At 46.2% G+C, this 17774-nt stretch overlaps 1 protein-coding gene and 1 long non-coding RNA gene across 8 annotated transcripts in view; one reads left to right on the forward strand and one right to left on the reverse strand.

The window, feature by feature from the left end:
• Positions 1-17774, reverse strand: part of BDNF (brain derived neurotrophic factor) — a 104037-nt gene that overhangs the window by 63171 nt on the left and 23092 nt on the right. For 2 of the 7 annotated variants that reach the window (XR_013930845.1, XR_013930847.1), the window contains one exon: positions 139-792. The exons of 2 other annotated variants lie outside the window; for them this stretch is intronic. The gene's annotated coding sequence lies outside the window, so the exon portion shown is untranslated. Of the gene's footprint in view, positions 17764-17774 lie in introns of those variants that run through there. 3 more of the 7 variants (XM_080405304.1, XR_013930846.1, XR_013930848.1) reach the window with 3 other exon arrangements.
• LOC308070775 overlaps positions 1-17774 on the forward strand; it is a 35477-nt gene that overhangs the window by 12595 nt on the left and 5108 nt on the right. The gene's annotated exons all lie outside the window — the stretch shown is intronic.

The following is a 17774-nucleotide window of genomic DNA, read 5'->3' on the forward strand; positions in this document are numbered from 1 at the left end:
CTCCTGGAGGTGTTGAGAGGATGCAGTCCTCCGTCTGCAGGGCACACGGGTCCTGCCGCCGCAGGGGTTTGCCGGGCAGAGGCACCGGAGCAAACACTTGTGCGAGTGAACAGACCCGCAAATTTGTACAGATGTAAGGTAGTGGTTGTGTAAGAGCGCTGGCGATTTACGTTTGCTATCTGCAGATAGGGATGAAACGCAGGTTGCTTGCAGTACGCTTGCACGCTCGTACACGCACACCCTGGAGGGAGAGTAAAGCGGAGCCCTTGGATCTCAGTCAAGGCGGTGATTCAGAGGCAGAGCAGCACGCGCGGGATGGGTAGCTGCTAGCCAGCTACTTGTTGGGTGGGCTTGGGCTAATTAAGCTGTCTGATGGGAGAAAGGAATCAAGGATTCAGGAGTGAGTAGAGAACAAAAGTGCAAGTCAAAATTCGGTGTCCGTTAGCTTGATGTGTAATTTCATGACAGTTTACAGACCTGTGCAGGAGAACAAAGTGGAAAGCATCTATTTTTATGTTGCAGAGGGATGCTGAGCTGAAGACAAGGCTTAGTCCGCAAAACACAGTTTGGCTTCTTTTTAGTCTTAATCCACCTCCTGTTACACACTCTGCTCAAAACAGCACACATCTTCATAACATCACTTGCATGCGGGGTAGCCTTGTTTTGTTACAGGACTGAGTTCAGGGAGGAAATTGGTTTCTGATGCTCTGAATGGCCTTGTAAATGAATGATGAATGAAGACGCAGGCAAACCAGGAGATACAGGGAAGAAATTGATAAATAGACGAGAATGCTGTGGAAAAAAACCAAGGGGATCTAAATTACTTACACAAAATCCAGTAGTAATTTGCGTGCTTGGTATTAGATATTAATGGCATCTCTCTCCCTGCTGCACTGAAACATGTTTTATATGCACAAATAAAGGAAACTGCCAACCACCCCAGTGTTTGCGTTAGTTTTAGAGAACCCCCACATTTAATTTCCAAGCTTAAAAGGAAATAAGAAACCTGGAGCTCTGGAGATCATTGCTGTTTCCTTCCAGAGCAATTCTGCATGTTTGACATCTTATCTATTGTTTATGTCAGGCAAACAGTGCCTGGACAACACACAGAGTGGGCTGCAGTGGTAACACGGCGAGTGAATACCTATGAGTCTTGGTGATTCATCGCTCCAAGGAGCTCTTGCTTTAATCACGGAGGACTGGCAGCTGAGGAAGATTATGAGGATTTATGACTTTGGGGCAGAGTGACAGCTGTCCCAGGTATTCCAACCCAAATCTACAAATCAATGATTTTATTAGAAAGTGACAGCATTAGTGGTGAAGGGTTGAGCAACCAACCAACCCCCCAGAACAAAACTGTCACGTGAGAGAACAACCCTGCTTCACCCACAGAAAAATCAATCTGAAATGAAAGCTTTTCGATGGCTGAAGGGTCTGTCTGTGAACTCATGTCTAGCTAAGGTAACCTCGCCTTTCTGAGTGTTGGGCTGCCCGTTTTATCACAGATCTGGAGAAGCATAGTTTAGTGCCAGGACCTTGGATGCAGCAGTTAGCCACGGAGCATCCCCCAGCCCTGCCCGCATCCCTGCACGACCACTGTGTTTCACCGCTCCACTTTCACAGAAACCTTTTTATACCCACTCTGCTGGTTTAGATGAACAGTTTGGTGTCCGCATCATGTTTTACGTAAGAGACTGATGCTCTCTCCACAGCTGCACTTCTCTACCGCAAACAGCTGGGTCCTGTCTGAAAGCAGCAATCCCTATAGGTCATGGCAAAAGGAAATCTTCCCCTTGGAACTTGTGGCTGGAAAGTTTAACTAGAAATTAAGAAATCTGTGCTCTATCGCCCCTCACAACGCTCACACGTGCAGGTGAATAGTTTCCTTATCTATGTGACTCAGTTTCTGCACCCCTGAAACAGAAAAGCTGCCTCTCTGGAGTGTTTATTCACAAAAATGTATCTGAGGCTTTCAGCCGGGTGGAGACGTAAAAGTGCAAAGTGCTGGTATGGGCAGCAGCTGTGGCCTGCTTTCACCTAGAAATAAAGGAGCAACATACTGAAAGCTTTCACATCACCTACCACGCAAGCCTGTGTGCAAACCAAGAAACGCACTTTATTTTAGAGGAGGGACCTGCCCTGCGGCTGCTGCTGCCTGGTAGAGCAGGGAGGTACAAAGGACGCTTATGCAGAGCCCGCTCCCAGACTGAGCTGCTCCAGCAAAGACCATACCTACCTTCTAGCCTCAAAGAAATTGCCATGGGAATCGTGCCCCCTTTCCAGCCCTATTTGAATCACTTAAAGCTGCGAGCCTTTCCAGCCCACAAGCACTCGATTAATCAAGATGTGTCAGCTCATGCCTGTTGCGAGGACTGAGCCACATGGCTGCCAAGGTGGCCATTACAGTGTCCCGTCAGGGTAGTTTAGGGCTGGTTGATTTGTCTGATTTCCATTCAGTAGCTGTAAAACCAGCACAAATAATCAAGAGGAGGAAGAAAAAAAGAGAGAGAACTCATATACTTGCTTTCTGACTGCACATCTTGCAGTTCTTTGCACAAAGCAAAGTCAAAAGCAAGGTTCCATTCACAAACTGATGCCCATTTTGTCACGGCAAAGCATATGGACAACACATTTAATTTAGAGATACTATCTGTAGAGGGGAGTGCCGATACAAGGTAACAGTCACGTGTGCTGCAAAGGCAACACCAAGATGTTTTTCCTCAGAGGGACATGAAATCCTATGTGAAGCCCATCACGCTATCACGGTGTGTCTGCATTGCTGTCCTAGAAGAATGCTTGGGGAGAGAAAGGTCACCGCTCCCAGAGCTGCTGGAGGCTGCTGCTTCTCACTCAGCAGTAACTGACAGGGCTATCGTTCACTGGCAGGAGATCAAACAACAAGCCCACCTCATTCTGAGAAAGGGCAACCCATTCAGAGCTTTAGGGTTGATTGTAATACTCCTCTCCCAGTCTCCATTTGCTTTCAAGGGTGATCAGAAACATAGCATTGGGGGAGTGGGCAGGAAGAGAGACTTTTGAGGGACTGATCAGCCACTTCAGATTTTGTTGCATCCTCATGGCATACTTTTATCACTTTACCAGGAAATACTGCTATTTTTTCTTAAGCTCTAATCCTTTAGAAAGGCAGCATCAGTAGCTAGAACCACTGATGAAGTTTCTGTATGGAAGCATCCTCATCTGAAACTTAAGGTGTTGGAATAACGTTTTCCTACTTATAGCTCTTCTACCTACCATGTAAGCAAGACTGAGTGTTAGTCCTGAGGATGTTACTCCAGGGATCCAATTTTTTCCTGTCATTGATGGGAGAGATGAGAACTATCTTCCAAGTCATTACTGTGGCTATAGTCAGTTATAAGGAAAAACCCACTAAAAATATTGACACTTATACAAAATAGAACACTATCAAACAAGTGCTTGGAAATCAGGAGAAAGTAAAAATAACAAGCCAACAGCATTCTTGAAGTTCCTACAGTAACGTCACACATTGTTCTATCACTTTCTTTGGAAAAGGATTTCCCATGGTGTTGCTGCTATATGTGCAAGATGACTGTTTACACAGCTAATTACTAAGCTCTATACATTTCCAGCTGAAAGATTAGAAAAAAATGGACAAGTTAGAAAATGTCACCTCAACTGGGATTTTTGATCACAGAAGACTCTTAGCAACAATAGTTCCCAGGATAAGATGATGGAGCGTTTGAAAGAGAGGAATAAAAGTAATATTGTCAAGGTCTTGCCTGGTGACTCGGTGGCTTGAGGAGAGTTTTGCAAAGAAACAACAAAGCTGATGGTGCTGTGATGCTCCAAACCATCTATCAGCTTAGCACTTTGGTTCTGAAAAACCTCTAAATTTTGCCTATTTTCCCACTCTTCAGGAGGGGACAAATAAGCAGCTTTGGAGAACAACAGATTCCGAGATCTGCCATAAGAGTATGTCTAACATTTTAATGACCTGGGAGCCAGACATTTTTTTGGGTTTGGTTAGTATTTCAGTAACATGCCTCAGATGCTTTGCTTCACTTCGTAACCTCAAACATGGTACAGCATAGCCAGACGCTTGCAATATGCAGCGTCATGGACAGGCACCAGGAGTGCTGCATATACAATGGAAAAAATGCAGTAGTGACACATACACATCTATAGCTATATATATACACACACATAGTGCCATTCAGGTGAGCACAGGCAGCCTGGATTTTCCAGGGTGACATGTTATTTAGTCTTCTCATGGCCTTGGAAGATTTTTTCCCTTGGAGCTTGTAATGTGCCCCCTCTAAGAGGGCTTGGACCCACCATGAGGCTCTTTTCGACAGCTACCAGCTCACCTCCCTTCCCAGCCGATGTTAAGTAAACATTGGCTTTTAACCCCTAGGGTATTACACTTGACCTTTGTACCCACCGCAAATATCTCCTTAAATAAATGCTTGAGTAATGAAGAAGGAGGAGACAGAAGGATCCAGGGGAAAAATAGCATATGCAAAACTCAGTTGAGCTGTCTGGTCACTACATCCTGATACAAAGGTGATTGGGGAGGTTTCGTGATGGATGACATGCCATTTGCAAGAGCTCTGTCTGTAGTTGCCAGCACAGAAAGAGGTCCTTAAAATTCTAGCAGCTGAAGCCCTGCCATCCGTCAGGGAGAGGAACACAGCCATCCACCCACCCGCTTGGCCTGCGCGGGAGCCCGAATGATAAGCATAAGTCACAATCATTTTGTTTGTGCAAAACTCTTGGCCGTGAAGTAGCAGCTGGTGCCTGGCTTGCTGCGTGTGGCACTCCTATTTGTACTGACAAGTACCTCTATATGCAGGGGCTCCCAAACTCCTGGTGTGCAGGACTTTTCCTACCTGGCAGCAAACCGGTCAGAGGGGGAGATGCTGCTGTTTGTGGTGGGATTACTCAGTCGCGGGAGTACAGTGCGTTCCTACCTGCGAGAATGATTGATTTCATAAAACAGCTTGGAAATGAGGGCAGTGTTGTTTAGGCTTTGACTTGTAGCATTCAAATGCTATTGTAACCCAATTCATCTTTTTATTCCCCCTCCCTGGCTTGCGACTGTCACCCATCACATAGGGTGCAAAATGGAAATAGGTTTTGTCTGCCTTTGCTTGGATCGCAGCAGTGTTAATTTTTAATTGAAAGGCACGCTCTTACACCAAGAAGCCAGATGGATTTGATTCAAACTTCACTCAAGCATCCTTTGACTGAGCTTAGAGTAATTAATATTAGACTAAAATAAGAGATCTATGCAATGCACTCCCCATTCAGAATGTCCAGGGAACTTTGCACGTAAGACCCACCTTTTCCCCTGCAGCTCTTGGTTACTTGGTCTGGTTCCCATGCTGCTCACACTGGCTAAACACAGACTAATTCCCAGCAAAATAAATAGCATTTCTAAGTCAGTACAAAAGCGTGTGGCTTCTTTGCCTGAATTACAAATTCTCCACCGGTTACACCTGTGGCCAATAGGGCCTGAGGGATAAAGCAATATGAAAGCAGGTCATTATTTGAGTAAACATGAGACGATGCCATGAGGAAGTATTTGGCTCACCAGGTGGCAGAGAAACAGCAGCGTTATTCTGCTTTTCTCTGCTTCTTCGTCAAGGCGGGCAGCACCGGCCATTTTTCACATCACACAACTGTCCTCCCCCGTCCCTTATGGGTGAAGCGGTGGTTTGGGGAATGACGTAATCAGAGCAGGAATTTGGGCTAGACAGCTTTTTCCCCACTGGTTTGAGGCACCAGCTGGGGAACACTTGCAATTAACGGGACCAGCATTTTGATAGAGAGAACACAGGGCAGTTGGCAGAGGACGGTACATCTCATCATCCCTGATTTACACAGGGGAAGCCAAGGTATAGATGTGCAAGTCCAGGCACACTTAGTGCCGCAGCTCAGAGTTACTAGCATTTAATCTTGACTTTTGTGGGCTGAAGGGGAGCTGCCAGGTGAAGGGAGAAGGCATGGGGTCGATCCCCAGTTCCCCTCCCGCAGCCGTCCCCCGGGCTGGCAGGATTTGCTCACTGACCTTTCCAGGAATTGGGCTGCATGTCTGAGCGAAGACTCACTTAGGATCAACCCCCGTGACTCTGGATAAATGAAACACTTTGCCGTCTGGCATATCACTCCGTTTCCCACGAACGGCACAAATAGTCACCGCGGCATGTACAAACACAAGGAAGCTATTATTGGTGCCTCTCCTTGGCTCGCCGTCGTGACGTCCAACCTGGAGGCAAGTGTTAATGCCCTTATAAGGCTCCTCACACACATTTAAATGTGTTATCCTTTGGCCGATGATACAAACTGCTATCTCAGTAGCATACGGCATGGGGAGGTGGGAGATTTTCTTGGCTCTGTGGTGAGAGAGAGAAATTAAAAAGGAGCCTACAATGCTGAGTCACTGTGACAAATAACTTACTATGGAATACATTCAGGCTTTAGCAAGGAGGCAGCTGATAGTGAGTCAGGGACTGACTAGTGCCTCCTAGATTTTCCTCCTTGGGAAAGATTCAATTTAATGGGATGAAGCACCAGCAAAAAGTCATTCTTGGTGTTATCGAGTCAATATCACTAATTATATACACCGTTAAAACCGTCAGGTTACATTATATGTCACATAATAGATGCATTTTGTTTGGTGGATATCATCTCCCCCATTATGAGGCTGTTCAGTACGTCCCAGTAAAAACACTGGTTTTCAGATGCCAGAAATTTTGCCAAACTTCAGCTGTTTGGCCGTGTTAATTCAAGCAGCTCTCCTCTTTTGGTTGCTCAACTTTACAGGCTTATGAATGTCCTATTTAACGTTCTGGTTTAACACTCCATAGCTCAATTTAAACCAAAATAGATAGTCTTGTGTTAAAAAAAACCCTTCCAAGTGCAAAATGGGTACAGTTTTGAGGCGGAAGGTAGAAGAAGGTCACAATTCACCCAAACATTTAGTGAAGTCAAATTTGCATGTTTGCATGTCCTCAATTATGGACATTTTTTGGGGTGGTGGTGTTGGTGCATATGTGCACACATCTTACCCCTCTCCCCAACCTGACAGGCTGATGTTCAGACATGGAAATGAGATCTCACCCTAAGAATTAACTCACTTAGGACTGCGGACCCGGAAGAGGGAAGCAGAAAGCAGGTCTGAGCAAGTTTGTTCTGGTCCCCTTCCCCTAGACCCCCAACCACATACTTGCCAGTGAAAGAGCAGAAACATCAAGAAACAAAGCCTCCCAAAGGCTGAAAGCCTGTAGCCGAACCCCTTTCTTATTCACACAACCCCTCTTCTGTTTACACTGCCTGGCACAGCTGCTGATTAAATTCTCAAATACTCATGCAATCTCCTACCACCACGTGACAGATGCTGCTCCCTTTAGGAGGCAACTTGCTATCTTGCTGAACATAAATAATACAGAAAAAGTTATAAGGCATCTGTCACCCAAGAACCAAGCGTTGAAGCCTGTTCAGCCAGCGCATCCTTAGCCGTGGCAGCAGGGGATCAAGGGGCCCGAGCAACGCGATACCTCCTGTGTTCCCACCAGGCTGCTCACCCAGCTGATGTCCCTTTCATCTTTGCCTGTGCTCTTGCCTTCAGAGAGACCCAATAGCATCGGCCCCAAAATTCCTAAGATACCATGCTAACCATTACATTATGGGGAAGATTATAACTGACCACGACCAGGTGGAAAGAATTTCCTATCTTCCTTTTCCACCTGCACTCCGGGGGGAGACATGGGGCGCAGCCTGGCAAGGGGAGCATTTTCCCCTCAAGTAATTCCAGCTGGGACACTGCAGCCAGGCCACCCTTTATGAGCACAAGTATCATAAAGGCGTAGAACAATCCACTGTTTGCTTGACCTGACAATTAGGGAGTGAATTATACTCATGCTGCTCTTCTCTAAAGAGTGGCTGCTAAGGAAGTGTAATTAGTTACTCATGTCTGTTGTCTAACTCATATGAACTACAGTGGTCCAGTTGCTAGTGAATGGGGTCCATAAAGCTGGTCAAATATTTTTGCATGATGCTTTTGTTTGTTTCTTGAACAAAAGTGTCTTTTTTTTCCCCTAAAACAAAGCTTTTCTTGAGAAATAATGATATCATCAACAATTTCACTGTCTTTTTTTAGCCCAGTGCATCTCTCCCTAACCCTGTGGGACAAAGAGCTTCCTTATTTCCACCACGGCTCTACAAAATCACATTACAAACCCCAGTATTAAAGCGACTGGCATGCTTGGTAGAAGGGTGGAGGGGCAGCCAAGGGCTTTTCCAGGCCAGGGAAGAGGCAAGTCCACAGGGCTGCAGGGAACGACTCGTTCCGCTGGTGCCAGCATCAGCTCGTCTGTGGTTGCTGAAGGACTTTTAAGCCAGGCTCTCACTGGCCCCGCGGCGATGAAGCGGTTTTAAAGTGGTTGTGAGCCTATAGTTGTGATCAAAAGAGTCTTCTTTCAAGGAAGAATTGTCTTCTATCTGCAAAAATCACACACAGACCCTGCTTTTAAAAGCAGCAAATTCATATAATTTTAAAGGAAAAATACTCGCGTTTTCCTTTGTGTGCTTGTGAGGAGAGGCTCTCAGATGTGACCTTTCCAGAATGCCTGTCAATGATCAGCTATAAAACAAGAAATCGCAGTAATATTTTTCTAATGCAGAGTGAGAGCAGCCAACTTCCCATCGAAAAGGAGGAGGATTTTCTCAAACTAATTTTATTTCCTTATCTTTAGTCATCTGTTGAAAAGAAAACACTAAATATATTCCTCAGTCTACTCCTTCCAGTGATAGCTCGAAGGAGTAAAGAACCATATGCTCCTTCAGCTGATCTATACTGTCTCCATGACAATGCACATTTACAAAGTTTGCTTCTGACAACTTTGTAGTATGAGCTCCAATTGCTTGTATTTAAGGGTACGAGGCAGCCTTTTGGGAGGGAAGGGCTGCTTGTTGCTGCAGCTACATCGGTCGGGCTCCCCTTCCCACGTCGGCTGCGGAGGGCTGCCTTCCTGCGCCAGGATCTAGGGAAGGCCACCACACTGCTGCACGGAAACCTCCCAGACCTTCAGCTGGTAGAAATCAGTTTAGCTTCAGCCATGTCAGTGCAGCCCAGCCACCTACACCAGCTGAGAAGCTAATACACTTAGTCCCTTCCAGTTCCACACAAGTTTAAATACCCAAGATACACCTGAAAAGGCTTTTTACTTATCACAAAATCATAGATTTTCGCTGAGCATCCTCCTTGTTAAAGAATCTTTTCCCTACGTAGCATTTTCATGCTATGAAACCAGATTTCCCAAAGGTTTCTCTATCTGGAGCACAGCAGGGTCTTGAAGCTGTGACCTCCTCGAGCAGGACAGTGGAGTGGAGGAGCAGGAGCAGGAGCTGGGCATGGGTGCTCTGCGCGGAGGCACCCACCGCGGCTGGGATGCAGGCAAAGGGAGACGGGTTAGCTGGCTAGTGGGGAATGGTAATAGTGTGCCAGAAAATAAAGGGGGTATGAACTACAGACAAGGAGGCTCAAGTGTCAGAAGTAAAAGGAAAAAGTAGTAACTTTAAGATGGGAAGATGCACTTTTTGTCTTGACAAAGGCAAGTTATAGGATTTTAATACCTTAAAAATATAATTCTAGACCTAGGCATATTTTACACTTGAAAATATGCAATTCCTTGTTTGGTCATCCTTCCAGTACTTTAGGCAGACTAGAGGTTGGAAAGTCCTGTATTTAAGGCTTTTACTCCTCTCTTTGGGCCAGCTCATCTCACCCCAGCATGACGGGCTGGTGTTTTTTCCCAGGTTCGGTGGGTACACCAGGAGGGGTGTCCCTAAGCCAGGGGGAGGAGAAGGGTCCTGGGTGGAGGTAGCAGGTCACACCCCTCCAAGGAGGCGAGGCAGCACCTGCCCAGCCATGCCTCCCCCTCCACGGGTTGGAGATGCTTTGTGGGGGCCAGGTGCTGTGAACACCCTTCAGGGTCCTGGCACAACCTGCCGAGGATCCAGACCCCGATGGGGCAGGCTGTGTCCCGAGCCCTATAGCACTGCAAACTCACCCCAACAGGGATTCGTTTAGCTGTCTGACGCTTCCTGGCATGCCTGTGGTTAGCAGCATGCTGCATGACGTGCACAGCCATCGGCAAAGGGCGAGGGAGCCACCCAGCAGGGCACTCAGGCTGGCACAAATCTAAAATTTGGGAATCTTCTAAAAATAGCACTTGGAGAGGCCAGGATCAAGAAGTCTTTTTACAGCTGCAGATGCATCGTATCAGGGACCAGTCATTAAAGACAGTCACCTTCTTGGACTTTTACCCCGTGCAAACCACTGGACAATATCTGTTCTGGGACTTCTGAGAGCTATCAGCATCCAGGAGAGACATCAGCCAACAACAAGGCAGCCACTACCACCCCTCCTGTTGCCCAGGTAGGTCAGGGCAGTGCCAGGAGGAGACCGTGTTCTCCATGTGAGAGAAGATGACGCAGTGGCAGGTTTTAGTGTATTGACTCTTCAGATCTGTTGGATCTTTTAAAAAAAGAATTAAGAAAGGGTCAGAAATGCTGACGGGTGGGCAGCAGCACAAAGGCAGGACAGATGCCATGTTTGTGGCTGCAAACAAGCGGATTGCCCATGGTGGGGACCAGTGCTCCTGGAGGTACCAGTGACCTACCGTCCTGGCTGAAGCAAGGTCTTACCACCCAGAACAAGAGGTGTTTTATTTTCCATTAAATCCTTTATATTCCTGTGGTTTTTTTTTCAAGTTTCTTGGGTTTTCCTTATTTTAAAATATATGGTATTTTAAAATCTTTTATTTTGTGTTTATCTTTCATGTTAGGAGGTTTTCTACTGCAACCACAAGAATAACTTCCATCTGAAATTACCATTCGCCAGAAAATGTTGACATATTCCAGTACTTCCAGAAGCTATGTTACATATCAAACAGTATCCAGAAGTTTACTTCTAACCCGACAATCCAGGATGCAACTTACTGACTACTTTAATGAAAAAAAAAAAAAAAAATCAAACAAAATTAATGCTACGATATAATAGCAGAAAAGCATTCACAAGCAGGCTGCGCCTGGGCCACAGGCTGTCAATTGGCAGCCTCTACGTAAACAAGTGCAGGAAGACGTTATATTGTTATTTTCAGAGCCTGTGTGTTTCACTAGTCCCCAATCAGTACAATGGCTGTCAGCACTCCTCTTTTGAATTTCACACATTTGCTTAATCAGAAACCAACAGAAATACACAACGGGCTGAAGCGGTGCAAGAGACTCAAATTCTTTCTTTATCAGGGAGTAACCCAAGATATGGGTTGTAGATCAGGTTAACCCCACATAATTAGTTTCAAATGGACCTGTAGTACATATTTCAGCTTGATAATAAAAACTTCAGCCAGCTAAGATGTGGCCGTATTTAAAAAAGTATAGAAGAACAAAGATACATTTATTTTTAAATAAACCCACCACATTTATTTGAATTGTCAGAATAAAATATTTAGAGATTTTTTCTTTCCAAAGTTCACAACCCCATAAGCTGACACAGGCAGAAAAATCCCTATGAATTTATCGGATATTTGGATTTTTGCTAGACTGGCAATTTTCACTAAGAAACCTCTACCACTAGACTTTTCCTGCTTGTACATCCCATTTAAACATGAACAGGACTCCCAAGGGCTGGCAGACACAGAGTCCTGCTGAGCAGCTCTCTGCTGCCCTGCTCCTCCCAGCAGCCAGGCCCAGGGCACTGCTCGCAAGCTGTCTCCCTATCCATTTGATGCCTGTAAATATATGCCAAGTTCTAATTACGCTTGACAGTTCTCTAGAAATTCAGATTTCTTCCCACCCCCACCCCCCCTCCTGAAAACACCAGATTCCTCCTGAAGTCTGTTTAGAGGGAGTGATGCTAAGGCTTCTCTAATTACAGCTGAGTCTCCGGTTATCCTTTCACCCCGTACACCAGGAGCTAAGGCAAATCCTGCCAGAGAGGAGTCACATCTAGACTAGTCTACCAGCATTATGCAATGAAAGGAGGTGTGCTGCTGTCGCAAGAAGGAGTTTCTGCTGAGAAGAGAGACAGCTCAGAGTCACAGCTTCCTCTTCAAGCCTGTGGAACTCACGGATTCAGAAATACTTGGTTTCCCCAGCACAAAACACCTTTCTTTCAGGGAGTAAGAGCCAGCCCTGCTTGGGCTTTGCTAAAGTCTCCGTGTAGTGTGAAAGCACACGAGACCCGGCATGCCAGGAGCTCAGGAGGCACCGCTCAAAGTTATTTGGTGCCTCCGAGAGCTCCCCGGTGAATGACAACGTGAAGGATTCAATGTGTGTGCCCAAGTGTCGAACAAACACTGCCTATTAAAGAGTTTAACGGGAGGAAATGCTTTCCAGACACACAAGCCTTTTCTGAGGGAATTGCTACTCCGTAGGATGTCAGACACATAACGCCGATGCCATAAATGTCACCATACAGCAGTTTTCATTCAGAAAATATATGATTGATGTCAAGAAAACCCAAAGAAATATATATCCCTTTTAATTCTTCTTACCCCTGCCCCCTTCTCCAGGGTTTTGGAAAAACAGGCTTTGGGAGAAGCTTTGAACAGTCATGAAAAATCAATCACCTCCAGCTTTCAGAGGGTGGCAAAAAGCTAAAAAACTGCCACATCTTTTGGGAGGTCGAAAAAGGGGCACAGCCCTGGCAGATAGAGGTCTGTGTCTTCAGAGCCTGGCTCCCCAGCCCGCTGCACCCCATGGTGCTGCCAGCACAGCCACCCTTGGGGACAAGTGCTGGTGTGCCCCGGGGACCTATGAGACATTTTTTGCTAGGAAGGATTTCAGGCCAGAGGCTGGTAGGGAAAAAAAAAAATTATCTGTGCACGTAGAAGAGTTAATGGCTTCCTGCAAAATTATTGTACCCCAATGGAAAAAAAAAAAAAAAAAAGTATTTTTTTCCTAGCTTGGTGGGGGTGTGCACACAATGAAGAGCAGATGGAGCCAGAGGCACCTTACTGCGGTCAGGACTGTGGTCAGATGAACCCAGATGAATAGGTATGCATGGATGGCGACAAGCCATGAGCCCGCCTGGCCAGCAGCATCCCTTCGCTCCCATAACGCCGAGCTCAAGCTCCATCTCCTCACCTCCCCTGCGTCTGGGAACCTTGGAAGGGGTCTCCTTCCCCACGTCTACAAAAATGAACATATTTTTCTTATTCCTTTTTCCTATTTACTTTGTTTCGTATTTCCCTAAGCCAACAGCTCCACTGTGTTTATTCATATTGATCCTAGAGGAGTCTCTCTGGAGGTTCAGGATAAATGACCACAATTACACTGCCATGGCACCGACACCCTCTGGCTTGCTGGGGGCTCTGTCGTGTTACACCCCACAAGCAGATAGCGAGGGACAGCAACAACCCAAAGAGCTCATAGCCTGGGGAGACAAGCCAGGCAAAGAAAATATGCGTGTCCTCATTATGTAGGGAGATTAAGATCCTGGTTAATTATATTTAATTACCTCCAGCTCCTTTTGGTCAATAGGGAAAGAAAGACACCTCCAGGGGTGATCCAAACCAAGATGGGCTAAATGCCTTGGAGATAAGCCTATGTAACTCCTGTATAACTCCTTATAGCAATGGCCTTCCTGGTTTAAATGTGTTTTTTAAGCCGGGTTAATTCAGGCTTGAGTTACTGGCTCAGGACTGCATCCAGTCTTGGGTCCAAGCCGAAAACAAGCTGGAAGAGTTGTTGCACCTACGTCCTCGGAAACCCAGAACAAGACCCAGACTGAAGAACCACCCAGTCCCCCTATTTTTTGCTTTATTACTGTTGCATTTTATGGTCACCGAGGTGGCTTTCTTCCCCCTGTCCCCCTCTTGATACGCGACTCCCCGGAGTGGGCTGTTTGTCCCCCCAGCAGAAAATAAAGAGTCACACCAGCAGCAGAGGGTGTGGGGGCAGACGCTTTTCGGGCATCAGAACTGGCAGTTTTTAGAGCCTCCGAATGAGTAGGCGACTGTGCTGAGGCTCTTTCTCCCACCACAAATCACGAAGCCAAATATCTCAGCTGCACTGCATGTCTGCAGGAGCTCCTCCTCCGGTGCTGGCTAGTGTGGGAAGGGCTCTGCTGGCATGCAGCTCACCCCAGCGCTTGCATGCATGTGGTCAAAATTAAGGCGAGTATGTGTTTGAGATGCACACGTGGGCAAAGCTCTTCTGCCACTTACAACCTGTCTGGCTTCACAAGAGCAACCCGGAGCACACGTTTCATCGGGGCTACGTGCAACCGACCAAACCCTCTGGGGATGTTGGCACGGACGCAGGGAGGAAGATGTGGGCATAAGGACACCAGAGACCAGAGGTCTTCTCTGCTTCTTCTTAGAGAAGGGAGGAAAACAAATTAGCTAAAGGTAGTAGAAACAGATGTACTTATGTGTCTTGTACCCTATAAAAGAAAGGCCCTTCCAGTGAAACAGATGGGCTTAAGTGCCATTTAAAGCAACTCCTGCTTTACCCAAGAAAGCCTCACACAAGCTTTGCGTGTGGATTACGCAAGCAGTTTATACAAGAAAGAGTCTGGCCACACATCTCTAACATCACAGAAAGCCTTCTTAATCAAAGCTGAACCGGAGGAGTCAAAAAGCCCCAGCCCCTGTGTCCTTGAACCTCAAGCAGTGCTATTGACTTAAACTACCTGCGGTTGGGAGCCGAGCTTAATTTTGTAACTGCTGCTTCTCCTTCCCTTTTCCACTCACATCCTTTGATAACCCAGTCTCAGGGAGACATTTTTTCGGAACATGTAACAGCATGGCTTCGTTGTTTCTCATGAATTGTAAAGACCATCACAGAAGCGTATAGGCAAAAGGTGAAGAGATTTCGCAAAAAGAGTCACGCAAGCAGAAACTGTCATTACAGACATCACGTCTCTCAACTCTTCAGAGCTGAGCTACGGATTTAGCACGTGCTGCCTCAGCCGCTTTGCACCTTCCCCTGCATTAATTTTCTTCAGGGACCAGAGCAATGAGAGCTAAGCAATAGGCTTCAGAGATCACCATTTTCTGCCTCCTTTCTTTTGCAATCCTGTACTGCAGGCTAGTATCATAACCAACATGTACTTTCGACCTGTGAATGAGGAAGAAAGCGGGAGACAGGTAACACCTTCATTTCTCGTTGTGTTTGGTGAAAAGGCAGTAGCCACAGAAAAGAGGAGTTATTTGTTTGTTCCCTTCCAGTCAAAGCACCACTTAACAGATCAAACCTCAAAACCCAAAGCAGTCAAAATGATAGGACAGTGAGAATTTTTTAGAATAATCAATATGGATAGAGGAAAGATTACTTGAATGAAATTGAGAGAGAAAAACATTCTGTTGTCCCTCCTCCGTACACGCTAGTCCAACCACTCAGCTCATGCTGCTGCTGCCATTTCAGAAGTGACAGCTTTCAAAAGCGCCAGGACTGGTTTGCAATGCTAAGCTGAGGGAAGCACACGCAAGCAACAGCTGAACACAAAAATGCAGAGAAAATTCAAGTCTTTTTAAAAGAAAAAAAATATACCCCATGGATATAAAATAGAGTGGGTAAAATAGAGTGGAGTCAAGGCAAAAGGCTCCCAGCAGCAAAAGAAAAGTTGCAGTTTTGGCTTATTACTTAAACCAATGCTTTAGAAAGAAAGAAAGTCTAGTACTGACAGATGAGGAGGGAGGGAAACACTCAACATACCTGCTGGTGGCTGCGCTACAAGCCTGAAGGTTCATCTCCTGCAGAAAAGAGCATCCCTACTGGAGTACTGCTCCATCTGCTTATACCCAGGAACGCTCCCACCACCAGCACTTCACTTACTCCTGCCAGCAGCACACACTTGGGCCTTTCCCCGTAAACACTTGCACCTGCTCCCTGTAAAGCTGGTGGTGGTGCCCGCACACTCCTCCTGTCAAGTAGGTTTGGGATCAGCTGGCCCTACACCAGCCATACCTGGCAATAGTCCTTGCATCCTCAGTACCTCAGCTGTTATGCTTCAGATGTCACTCCTGCAGCCAGTGCCCTTCTGACGGGGTGGGAAGGAAACCACTAGCATGCTAACACCATCCCTCACTCTCATTTCCGCCTCTTCTGGGTCAGCTGCCCGCTCTAGGCTACAGCCCCATGGCTGCTAACAGGGTCAGTCACACAAGCCCTTTCATTCATCATAAAGAAAAATTAAAAAAGCAACACAGTGTTTTTGGCTGAGAGGGGAAAGAAGAAAATTTATTGTAACTGTGAGTCCGAATAAACCTGTCCGCTCTTTGCCAGATGCTACAGAAGATGCAGTAGTAGGTGAGCACAAAGCATGGACAAGTTGGCAAAACTAATGAAGGAAACTTTTCTCACACATTTGAGAGAAAAGGGGCTCAAATGTAGCTGCTGTAATGGCAGGATGGGACAAAACTTTAAGGTACTTTCACAGCAGAACAAATTTGTCCACATTTTCAGTCTTCATATTGCACACGTTTCTCATGCCAGATTTTTGGTGGCTCCTTCTTGGATGGAGCATTTCCAGAGCTGCAATGGTTCTATGGAGTGAGTCCTTCTGTCTGCAGCAGGAAAACCCAGTGAAATACTGGCAAATACAGATTTTGTACAGGTCTAAGTCTTCTCACCTCAGCGTGACCGCTCCTGGCTTACACCCTCAGCAACGGCAAAACCTGAAGTGGGACTGGATCTTCATTGCTGCTTACTGGCTCTGGTTGGTGCTTTGGGCAAGGCTGTGAACAGCTCTGGCTCTTTCCCACACAACAGGCACATGCAAGAGTCTTTTCAGTGCATGTGTCCTGTGTCATGCAGTTCATAAATGAGTGCAAAAGTGCCAGTACTCAGCCACTCATTTAAACAGCCCCGAGGAGCATTGCTGAGAGGCTATGGGACACTAGCAGAGTGCAAGGATGAGGGCAGTGTGTTTGGTGAGCGTAAGCTGGAAGTCAATATTTGAACAACAAAGTGGAATTCAGCCAACTCAGCATTTTATTCAAAAGGAAGGACATGAAGGGTGGCTGAAACTGGCATTAGGCTAATATAGGCAATTCCAAAGGAAAGGAAAGAGAATAGACAAACAAGGGTATTCAGGCTGGGAAAAGGGAGCTATGAACCACCTGAAGCTCAGAGAAAAATCAGTTTCAGGCATGTAGGAACCAGATCTCTCGCTTGAGAAGAAATATGGTTGCAATACATCTGTAAGAAGGGTTTGGGCAAAGACAGAATGACTGAAACCAAGGCACAAGGAAGGAAGACTGGCTGTTACACCTCCAGCCTCAATCAGATATCATTTAAGCATGATGCTGGTTTTCAGACCAAAAAGAATAACAAATCCTCCCATTGACTGTGCACAAAGCATAAAAGTATTAGAAAAATATTTAGGAGATAAAAATGTATACAAAGGCAAAAGAAGACTCAATAACAAGTTAAACCTGTATTTCTCTGAAGGTACTGGCAGAGCACCCACTGCTTTCAGCATTCTGGCTATTTTTGTTAGCCTGAGACTCCAAGAAGGACGACTGGGTGTCATATCAGGGAGTGACGGAGAGGGAATCTCTCCCTAGAACTCAGCCCATCCCTTCTAGGGTGTCAGAGAGAACAAAACTGGCTTTTCTCCCAGCTGAATCAGAAACAAAAGTGCCAGCTTTGGGCCACAGCAGTGGTGATGTTTGGCGTGCTTGTTCTCCGTTATTTGAGAAATACTGGGGAAGCTTCATGTTTGGTTTCTGGAAGAGTTCCTTGGAAGACATAGAGGGATGGAGCTTGCAGCTTTTGACAAG

Source organism: Falco punctatus (assembly GCF_963210335.1).
Source record: "Falco punctatus genome assembly, chromosome: 10".
NCBI classification, from domain to species: Eukaryota; Metazoa; Chordata; class Aves; order Falconiformes; family Falconidae; genus Falco; species Falco punctatus.